This window comes from Ahaetulla prasina, chromosome 2 (genome assembly GCF_028640845.1).
Source record: "Ahaetulla prasina isolate Xishuangbanna chromosome 2, ASM2864084v1, whole genome shotgun sequence".
Lineage (NCBI taxonomy): Eukaryota > Metazoa > Chordata > Lepidosauria > Squamata > Colubridae > Ahaetulla > Ahaetulla prasina.
In genome coordinates, this window is record NC_080540.1 from 241,384,846 (window position 1) to 241,397,008 (window position 12,163).

Here is a 12,163-nt window from a genome sequence, read left to right on the forward strand (position 1 = left end):
GAGAACTCGGCCTTCAGGGAGAAATTCTCATACTTCGTGTCTTGTGTCATTTTAAGGAGACTTGCAACTTCTTAAAAATGACAAATGTATTTGTGTAACCTTGTCCAAGTTCACAGCTAGTGTTCACATACCAAGTGTGGAAGAAGGCTCAAAGCAAGTTTGACATTGTTTCCACTTTGTATGCACCAGCTTGATTAGGATTTTAAAAACATATGCAACCACAACACCCCCATCAACGTTGTGCGTGACTGCCCAAGAGATCTTCCTGAATCAGTTCAGCCCAAATTTGACAGATCCACAGGATGAAAACTGCCTTCAAGAGATTGTTCCTAGGGCTAGCCTTTAAAAAACACAACATATTGTGGGGTTCTTTCTTTCTCTTCTTAGTAGATTTTTTTTTAATGGTAAGAAAAAAGATGGAAACATGTAAAATAGATGGTTTTGGCTAAGCTGAGAAAAAGTTTGCATTAGGCAGGCAGACGTTATTAGTATTATCTGCTGTCTACGCTTCCTGCAGTATTACACATTTGAAAACTACTGATGAATTCTCTCAGGCCTACATAGAACAATCCTGTGTTAGGGTAAATATAGGCAATATGAAGTTTTATTAGAGAACCAACTAGGACCTTTTGAGCCTCCTATTTTATATGCACTTGGAAAGATGGTTGCTATAAAAATGTAAATCAGATTTGTGGACTATTTTGCCTTGTTGTGTTAAGAAATCTGAATGCTGAGAGCCTGTGGACAATTGTTTGTTTGTTAGTTACTTATCTACAAAGTTCTCACCAGAGACATTTCCTTTGAGGAACACAAAACAAATGACTTTAATCCCACAAGCCAGGATCTTTAAAAAGAAATTACTTCTTTGTGCCAGGGTAAAACATATCTCCAGGTCACAACAATAAACAGCCTTAAAGGATCCTTGTTTCACTGGGTTTTTTTCCCTAAGGATTTTTATTCCCCTATTTCTCTCAGGAGTAGTATTGCTTTCCTCACTAGCACTGAAATTCACTTTATGTAGCTGATCTAAAAGAGAACCTGTTTTGGATTGAGACGAGAATGTTGTCCCTCTGTGGAGTTGTGAGGGCCAGGTGTGAGTATCACAAAAAGAATGCCAAAATGCAACATTCTTCATAGCACTTTGAGATTGCAGATCTCTTTTTTGGGGTAAGATTCCTAGCCATCTTGGGTAGTGGCATACCAATCAGATTTGCTCCTCTGATTCTTCTAGTGCTCGCCTATATAACGGCCTGGTGGGGCAAGAGGAGGCCATCTGGAGTTCAGACTGAACAGTGGTGAGGACAGTGGCATCCCAATGGAGTTGTTCTGCTTGTAGTAATCCTGCATAACCAGTAGGAGTTACATCAATCTAGTCTCACTCCAAGCCCTCCCCATGAGTCCAGCTGTTGAAGCTTATTGGCCAACTCAGCTCTGTCACTCACTGACTCCCAATTCTGAATTACAGTATCACCAGAGCCAGCTGTTGCCCAATTTTAGACAATATATCAAAAGATTTGCATAATGGTAACAGAAACTGGAGTTTTAAGAATATCAGCCCTTATGGCTGTTGCGTAATATATGAAATGATGGGTCCTTAGTGATTTGTCTAAATATTTGCCCAAGCCCATGTCATTTAAATAATTCAATTTTCTCTGCAGAATTTCAGATGTACCTTAGTAGTGATAATCAAACTAAATGTGCCGAGCAATCATTCTCAAAGGAGAATCACCACCTAAAGCAAAGTATACAATGGAAGAAGATATTTGCTTTCAAAAATGAAGCAGTGAAATCACAGATAGAAAAGATAGAAAACCTTAAAATGAGTTGGTTCCAGATTTTAGATGATCTTGGAAGCCTTTTACACTTTCTAATTGAACTATTTTCTCTTTCTGCTACTATCAACTCCAAGTAAGTGTCTGGGGTAAGTGTCTGCCCCTTTGACAACATGCTGAATCTCTCATCCTTATGTTTGAGCAAGTGAATGGCAAGGGTGAATCAAAGCATCAGACTACTATATTGCTCATCTGTACTTACAGTATTCCTGGTGTCCACTTCCTGATTGGAGAGCAAATAGTTGGTTTTAGCTCCCTTCTGTCTCCCTAGGAGAAGCATTATCAGGGTTAACAGCATATGCTTATATACAGTGCAAGATAGACAGAACCAATGGTTGTGTATAGCAGTGGCAATTCCTCCTTGGTGCTCTCTGAGCTTGGTTGTTCTTTTGCAGAAGTTTCATTACCCAAACTAAGTAACATCATCTGTGCTCTGATGAAGCTCTGAAATGTCTGAAAGAAAACAACCAAGCACAGAGAGCACCAAGACCCTTCATTTCAACCCTGAGCTACCAATACCATTTTTTTTCCTTTACTCCCTCCTTTTCTTTCTATTCTGTTTTGGCCAGAAAGAGAAGGTATAAATTAGTTGAACCATGAATGGGAGCCATAATAGCCATAACAGTGGGCTCATCTGTTTTTGCTAGCCAGGAGACAAATACCATTCCTTGCTGGAAGATGGAAAAGTACAGAGGGAAGGAGAATGGTTGAAGCAGGCAGTGGAATGTATATCAAAGATATGAAGGAGAAGGGGACTTAATTCTGTTGCTGGAGCCCTAAAACAGGGGCAGAAAGTGTTGAGAATGATCAAAAGGGGATCTCTTGAGGCCATTTCCATCCATCCAAATATCTTGGATATTTTTTGCATCTCAGACCATGAAATCTTTGGAGTTAGTCAGACAGCAAATTAGACAGGAATCTATAAAAAGCACAAATTACACAAACCCTGCATTAATACATTATCATGTAAACAAATGACATCACCCAAGAAAGTTTGTCAATAGATACAAGTCAAATAGTCTACGTAGTCTTCAAAGTTCAAGTTGGTATTATTTCATTCCTTCTTTGAAGCTAGATGCTTTAATTGTGACCAATTATTCTTTCAGGTTTCCTGTTAATTAACTTAGGTAAACATGGAGGCAAAGATTAATTTTAGGATGCAGAATTTTCCAACTGGAAACTCTAATTGCATATGTAAATTGATTACCTAGAAACATCAGTTATTAATACATGTAAATCTGTATCTGCAAGAGAAGAAAACTATAATTACAAGCAAGCTGGAAGACAAATCAACTGTTATCAAAATATCCCAGATGTATAGCTATGTAATATTTTGAATGAATAAACCGGTACGTTTTGCTGTCCTTGTCATTCCATTGCTTTTAATCTCTCCCTGTGTGTGAGTCCAAGTGTGTTTTCATCTGTTGTATATTTGGGGCTGGAACTGGATTTAGGCATATTTAGGTTATAGTCACTGAAATCTGGGGCTTTGAGAACTGGACTATGATATAATTTCTCAAACTGGCACTTTTAGATCTACAGTATCTCAATGCAAAAACAAAAATAAAAACAAAAACCTATTAGCAGATAGCAAGAAGGCAGATATAATTCTAATTCCTTACTGACAAGACTTTTGCATATTTAGTTCAATACAGGTAAAGGTTCCCCCGCACATGCATGCTAGTCATTTCCAGCTCTAGGGACAGTGCTCATCTCCATTTCTAAGCCGAAGAGCCAGTGCTGTCCAAAGACGTCTCCATGGTCATGTGGCCGGCATTTCTCAATCCAAAGGCACATGGAGCGCTGTTACCTTCCCACCAAACTGGTCCCTATTTTTCTACTTGCATTTTTTACTGCTAGGTTGGCAGAAGCTGGGACAGTAACGGGAGCTCACTCCGTTACGCAGCACTAGGGATTTGAACTGCTGAACTGCCAACTTTCTGATCGACAAGCTCAGTGTCTTAGTTTAGCCTTACTAAAATAATTGCTTTGACCAAAACTAGATACAGTTTTTTTTGGGGATTGGGTTGCATGTGCTACTAAACTGTGGATAACCACAGTTTATTAAATAAAGCAGATTCACAAAACACAGTTATAATCATGGTTATCCAACCACAACTGTTGGATTCATATATGTGAAGCCTAAACATTTTAGTATAGCATGATTTGTAAATACAAATCATTCACCATAAGTAATGCTGCAAGTAAATTATGATTTAAACTGAAATGCAACCAAGAGTTATGTTCAATTAGATTCATTTCCAAACAAATGAGTTATCTTAGTGTAAGCATGGCCAAGTTCATCTGTTTTGGATTAAAAGGAATTCTTTTGTAATATAGTACAAAATATGCATGGAAAATAATCTGAACAATAAATAAATAGTCAGAATTTGAAATCCATAACACTTTAAAAATACAGCAAAGTAAAATTTCTGGCAATTTGGGAAACTGTATAAAAACAAGGAAAATGTTCAAGTATTATGAAATCATTTTCTGACTATGGTAAAACTGATTTGAAGGGACTCAAAGGAAATTATAAGGATTAAAACATTGAAAAGAGAATTGAGTTCTGAATTGTGGAAAGGTCAAGTGGTTAAAGAATAAATAAATTGGGAGCCAATTTAGTTAGCAAATGTCCATAATAAAAAAAAGATCATTATACAAGCACTCAAGATAAGAACTGACCACAATAAGGCAAACTCATAGTGGAATAGTATAGGGTATTTCAATTCCATATGTTATAAGTAGATAACCAGTGATAGGCTGATGGCCTAATGCTTCATGTCAGTGCCCTGTGAAGCAACACAGGAGCCAGTTTGGTATAGTATGTTAATTAAGGCAGGGGTCTCCAACCTTGACAACTTTAAGACTTGTGGACTTCAACTCCCAGAATTCTTCAGCCAGCAAAGCTGTCCACAAGTCTTAAAGTTAAAATTAAATTAATTAAATTAATTAATTAATTAAATTTAAATTGAAGTTAAAGTTAAAGTTAGAGTCTTAAAGTTTTAAAGTTGCCAAAGTTGGAGACTCTGAATTAAGGCACCAGGCTAGAAACTAGAAGACATGAGTTCTAGTCCCACCTTGCATGAAGCCAGCTGACTGACTTTGACTCAGTCCCTCTCTCTCAGCCCCAGGAAGGAGCAATGGCCTACTACTTCCAAGCTTTTGCTAAGAAAATTGTAGGAACATATCCAGGCAAGCACCCGAAGTGAACACTGACATGAAAGCACACAAAATATTGTGTGTGTGTATATGTGTAATTATATTTTGTATTCTGTATAAAATACAAATGATGAAATAAATTAAGAGCGTGATTTGCTTAACAATAGTTTACTCAAATCACAATGACTGCATTCACAAAACATAGAAAAACATGTTGTTTTCTTGTGGTATTAACTAGGCTTTTGATAGGATATTAACAGCAATTAGTACAAAATGGGATTATATGAGAGTTTAAATAAACTCTTTAAAGTTTATCAAGTATAGTAATGGGTCTGTAAGAACCTTACCTCTAATAAGAATCTGAAGACAATGCACTGGATTTGACAGCAACTATTTTGCATTACAAGATAAATTATCTAATTGTAATACATCAAAATCAGGAAGAAGAAGGAAAAAAAAGAATACATATCAATAAATTGAATATATATGCTACCATGCTAGTCTATGAATATACTCTGCAATGCACATAAATAGATGTTTTTCATCTTCCTAGTCCAGGGCTGAAAGAAAGTGACTGGGCCAAAATCACTCAGCCAGTTTCTGCTCCTAAGGGAATACTAGATCTATGACTCCTCACCCCTAGTCTAGCCCATTAATCACCCCCACTGTCATATTGATAGTAGTAGTAGCAGCAGTACCAGACCAAATCAATCCACTGAAGGATAAAGTCTCTTCATTGAAGGTGATATAGTTCGATGAGATATGAGATGATATATCACAGCTCTCTGTGTGTATATATGCATGTATGTATCTATACATACATACATACATATATACACATTCAGCTTGTGAATCATATATTCATTACTGCAACAAATAAGGAAAATAAAGAAGCTGGCAGAAAAAGGTAAACACTACCAGGAAATCTGTTTCTCTTAACTGATTTTTCCCAAGGATCCTTATGGTAAGATCTTTGTATACCTATAAAAGGGAAGGAAAATCTAGTCTTTATTTTCAAATTTGAAACGCATCTACTTCAGTTCTTATACTGTTTTTTAATCGTATTCAACCACACATAAGATGCCAACAGTCAAGGCAGAATCACATATTATTTTAGATTATATTTGGAAAAGAAGAATATAACCCCTATAATGTTTAAGTTGAAAAAAAGAGAAATCGTCTCAGAATTAGGATAATCAAAAAATACTTGGTAAGGCTTTTCAGAAACTATCAGACTGATGCTGAGGGCCATTGTTCTGGAAATAATTCCATTGTTCTGGAAATAATCTGGTTCATCCTAGATCACATTAGGACTTGTTCAATCTGACTGAATACCTAGATCTACAGTATCATTTCCCCAAAATCAACAGTGTAAAAAGCTCATTCACTTCAGGGATGTGCTTGTCTTCTCTGGTTTTCATTTGACAAAATGGCAAAAACCAAACTGATGTAATATAGTCTGGCTTTTTTTTTTAAAAAAAAATCCCTTCCTCTATTTAGTAATTTCTGATCAGAGTTTTTAGAGATAGCCAGCACCAGTGGCAGGTTTCAATTTTTTTTACTACCGGTTCTGTGGGTATGGCTTGGTGGGCATGGCCGGGGAAGGTTACTGCAAAATCCCCAGTTCCTCCCAATCAGCTGGGACTCGGGAGGCAGACACTAGATGGGGGTGGAGCCGGTGGTATTTATCGGTTCTCTGAACTACTCAAAATTTCTGCTACCTGTTCTCTAGAACTGGTCAGAATCTGCTGAAACCCACCTCTGCCCAGCACAGTACTCAAGACTATGGATACCCTCCATCAAAGTTGTGTGTTGGCCGTAAATGTCAGGTGTACTGAACACCTGGACTTCAGTGAACATCTTTCATTTATGGAATTGAAGGTCAAGTGCTGGAAATTAAAAGCCAGGAAATATATTCTGAAAGACATGAATTAAGCCTTTGGACAATAGCAGCATCAATATGAAAACTCATACTTCACCAATAATCCATAGCAAATTTTAGCCATAAATAAAGAAGCTAGCAATGCAATTAATATGTAAGGGGGAAACTGAGATAATCCTATTAGGAATTCTCCTGTTCATTCACTAGGATCTATATTTAGTATGCGTGACTAGAGCCAACCCCATTAAAAATAATCAGAAACAGATGCTGAAGGTCAAAAGGATGTTTCTTGAAGAAGTTACATTCTGCAATAGAAAGCCTACATTTCTGAAGTTTCTGTCCTTATGGTAGAAAAAGGGGCTGCAAAAATCTCTAATGCTGCCACCTAGGAACTGTCTGCCTTTTTCCCCACCCCAGACTTGGAAGTCATTGAGAAAGATCAGAAAGAATAAAGTATTCCTTCTTCCTTTTGGAAGCAGGTTGAAGTACCAAACCTCAGTCTTCCAATCAAGGGAAATAGAGTAGAAGAAAAGGAACACAAAGAGAGGAGGAGGAGGAGGAGGAGGAGGAGGAGGAGGAGGAGGAGGAGGAGGAGGAGGAGGAGAAGAAGAAGAAGAAGAAGAAGAAGAAGAAGAAGAAGAAGAAGAAGAAGAAGAAGAAGAAGAAGAAGAAGAAATGGAAGAGGAGGAGAGGAGGAGAGGAGGAGAGGAGGAGGAGAAGAAGAAGAGGAGGAGAAGGAGGAAGAAGAAGAAATTCTAATAATCACAGAATTACTAAGCACAGAGTGAATGTTAATGCTACTTCTACAATAACCTAAAAAACTCATGCATAATGAAATACTCTTCTGTATATCTTTGTTGATTGTCATGGTGATGATGATAATAGTGATTCAGGTGCTGGACTAGGAAAGGCCAGGCTCCAATTCTGAAGTATAACTTTGAGCTAATTGTTTTCTCTCAACCTTAGTGTAATGTATTACTGTAAGTTTTGGCGGGAGTTTTAGGCGGGAAGTATCTCGCTTCTGATTGGATACAGCCTCTGGCTGAAGTGTATATAAGGAGAGGTTTTTCTCCAGAGTTTTGCTGGGTCACACTATATTAAAGAGCTGTTGTCACTAACCTGGTCTCCTGCCTCGTCAATACCCAAACCTAACATTGGCGACGAAGGTGGGATATTGAGGCAGAGCACCAGAACAGAGCTGAACTCACTACGAGAATCAAACCCAGCAAGGTGACGGCGAATGCAGCGATGACCGGCTACACGCCACCCACTCCGTTTGACCCTGCCCAGGAGACATGGGGAATATATATGACCCGTTTCGAAAGTTTCCTGGAGGCAAACGAGCTACAGGGAGTCTCCGACAACCGCAAACGGGCTTACTTCATAAGCCACTGTGGGTCCGCAGTCATCGCCGTCGCAGAAGCCCTAGCGGAGCCAACACCGCTACACTCCGTATCGTGGCAGACCCTTCAGACCCTCCTGAAGAATCACTACGCACCAGCCCCGTCCAAATCGTTCGGCATGCGAGTTTGGGGCGCAGGCAACAAGAAGGCGAGTCTATCAGCGACTACATGGCAGCCCTGAGACAAGCCTCCAAGCATTGCAGTACCGCGATCTGGACGAAGAGCTGCTGGAACAACTTATACGGGGGGTCAGAGACATCCGTTTGAGGAGACGGTTGCTAGCCAAGAGCAACCTGACATTGGCAAACGCTCTGGACGAAGCCAGAGCCCATGAGATGTCCAACCATGCAGCAGACACCTTACAAAAGCGACTCACGCCGATGGCGGGCGCAAAGCCGAGCACAGTCCACCACGAAGAAACCTATCGTGAGTCAACCAGCGAAGAGGAGGAAGAAGTCCACTACACCGGAAAATCGACAAGGAAGACCGGAGGAATGCGGAAGTTGCGGGCGACATCAGCGCCAAAGATGTAAGTTCAGGGCGCCATTTGCGGCGGTGTGAAAGGAAGGGCACCTGGCTCAAGTCTGCCGAGCACCCCAACCTTCCGCCGAAAATTCAAATCGGCCAATCAGAGCGGCTCTGAGTCAGAGATGCAAACCCCACATTCCGAAATTTCAAACCAGCCAATCAGAGCGAGATCGGCGAGGCGACCAGCGATTGGCCAGGAAAGAAAGAGCGCGAAGTCAAACCGAATGACTGTTACCATAGACCACGCAGCTACCCGCATCGAAGAAAAGATCTTCACAAACCCGACAATTGAAGGCGTACCGTGCCGACTGGAAGTAGACACAGGATCAGCTATCACAATCATGTCCTGGGACACTTTTGTGAAAGCCTTGCCGCACATCGCAAAGCGCAAGCTACAGAAACAACGGCTCCGGGTGCAGGATTACCAGGGCAACCGCATCCCTGTTCGAGGACAACGACCGTCGAGGTCAAGTACGGGACATACGAAAAGACCCTGCCCATCACGTTAGTCGAGGAACCTTGCCAAGCTTGCTGGGGCTAGACTGGTTCAGGCGTTGGGAATGGGGTGACTGGCGTCCACGGACGGATGCAACCTGCAAACGCCCTAATGGAGGAATTCGCAGGCGTATTCGAGGACCGTTTAGGCAAGTACAAGGGACCCCTATCTCCTTCAATTTAGACCCCAAATAGCTCCCATTAGGTTAAAGGCAAGGAGGGTTCCTTTTGCACTCAAACCTAAAATCGACAAAGAGTTAGATAAATTAGTCAGCCAGGGATACTAGTGCCAGTTGACCATGCCAAATGGGAGACGCCAATCGTCACCCTATAAAACCAGACGGGTCCATAAGAATTTGCGCTGATTACAAGGCTACCTTGAACAAAGCATTGCAAAAGCGCCTACCCAGTTCCAGTAGTGCAACACTTATTGCACTCACTAGGCACGGACAAGTTTTCGCCAAATTAGACTTGGCACAAGCGTACCAACAGCTACCCGTAGATGCTAGCACAGCTGAAGCCCAGACCATTGTAACGCACCGGGTGCCTTTAAGTGCACCCGGTTACAGTTCGGGTGAGTGTGGCCCGGGCTATTCAAAATTTGATGGAGCGGCTCCTACAAGGGTTACCGGAGTCGTACCCTATTTCGATGATGTGTTGGTATCAGGGAAGATTTAAGAGAACTGGGGAAGCGATTAAGGAAAGTTTTGGCCATTTTAGGTCGGCAGGATTAAAAGTCAAAGCAAGCAAGTGTCAGATAGGGGTCGAATCTGTTGAATTTTGGGCTATAGAATAGACAAAAAGGATTCACCCACTGAGAGCAAAGTCAAGGCGATAAAGAGAGCCCCAGCACCCAAAAACAAGACAGAACTCCAGGCTTTCCTGGGTCTGGTAAACTTTACGCCGTGTTTTTAAAAGACAAGGCAACCGTTGCTGAACCGCTGCATAAATTGCTTGGAAAAACACTGTTTGGTCGTGGGGAAGTCAGAGAATAGGGCATTTGAGGCAGTAAAAGTTTGCTATCAAGCGATAGCCTGTTAATACAATACAACAACAGACTGCCGTTAGTATTGGTTTGTGATCGTCCCCTATGGAGTAGGAGCGGTACTTAGCCACAGACTCCCAAAGCGGCACTGAAGCCCCTATAGCGTTCTATTCACGAACGATGTCCCGGCTGAGAGGAATTACAGCCAGCTAGATAGGGAGGCTCTCGCAATAGTGTCAGGGTGAAAAATTTCACGAATACGTTTTGGGAGAGACTTTGAAATTATCACTGACCACAGACCGCTATTGGGATTACTGGCTGGCGACCGCCCAACGCCAGTGGCACTATCACCCCGGCTGACCAGATGGACTATTTTTCTGGCCGCCTACTCTTACAAACTGCAGCATCGCCCTGGAAAGAGCTGGGGCATGCGGACGCATTGAGCAGATGCCCATTGCCCGGGGAAATCGAGGACCCTACTCCGGGCACCCCCGTTCTACTAATTGACTCTTGGGACTCTGGCCCAGTCACATCGCAGGAAGTGGCTCGGGCCTCCTACCGGGACATTGTTTTAAGAACTGTAATTGGTTGGGTTCAAAGGGGATGGCCCGCTGCCGGGCGACCGTTTAGAGTTTGTAAAGAAAGAGGGAATTGTCTGTGCAAGGGGTGCCTGCTCTGGGGGATAGGGTGGTAGTTCCAGAGAAGCTGAGAAAAAGTCCTGGAACTACTGCATGAGGTCACCCAGGAATTGTAAGGATGAAGGGCTAGCCAGGAGCTATGTTTGGTGGCCCCTAATGGACAGGAAATCGGTGACAGGGTTGGCCGATGCCAGGTATGTCAGGAATCAGACCACTACCACCTCGGCCCCAGTGTTGGAGTGGGAGAAACCCCAAGGCCCTTGGTCCCGCATACACATTGATTTTGCCGGCCCTTCCACGGCCAAACATTTCTAATTGTGGTGGATGCATTCTCCAAATGGCTGGAGATCATCTTAATGAAATCCACAACCGCTGGAGCTGTCATTGCAGCACTAAAACACCTTTTCGCCACGCACGGGCTACGGACACCCTCGTGTCCGATAACGCCCACAGTTCACCGCAGCATTATTTGAAGGGTACCTGGCTGAAGAGGGCATCCGACATGCCCTCTCAGCGCCGTTCCACCCTGCGTCGAACGGCCTTGCTGAACGTTTTGTTCGGAGTGCGAAGAAGCGCTATCACGGCGGCCCGGCGATTGGCAGGCACAGATCGACGCATTCCTAACCGTCAACACAGGACCCCTGTGTGGCCACCGGCCGCAGCCCAGCCGAGCTATTAATGGGGCGGAAGCTACGGTGCCCGCTAGACCGGCTACACCCGAACTACGTGCAGGACGGGTTCAAAACAAAACCAGATAGAATCCGGGAATTAAACATAGGAGACTCAGTGTGGGCACATAATTACAGCGACGGCCCAAGCTGGAAGAGGGGGATAGTCATAGACAAAACGGGCCCCAAATCTTACCTAGTGGAAATAGACGATGGCAGAGTTTGGAGGCGCCACATAGATCAATTAAGAAACAGATTGAGCGATAAGGCAGAATTAGGCGAGACCAGCCCTGACTATGATTTAATTAACCCCACAGCTGACTGGAGCCGAGAACAAACAGAAAGCGTAGAACCAAACAGAGACTTATCTGAGTCAGGCGAAGTCCAGCGACACCCTCCGGTCCCTCTAGAGGACAGCAGGTCCGAGCCGGCGAATAATCCAGGGCCGGATGGCCGGGAGGAGGAGCTCAGAGGAACGAAAAGCCCCTCCGGCAAGCTCGACTCAACTCCAGAAAGTGAACTGCGCAGGTCCGGGAGAGTCAGGAGACGCCCCACGTACCTGCGGGACTA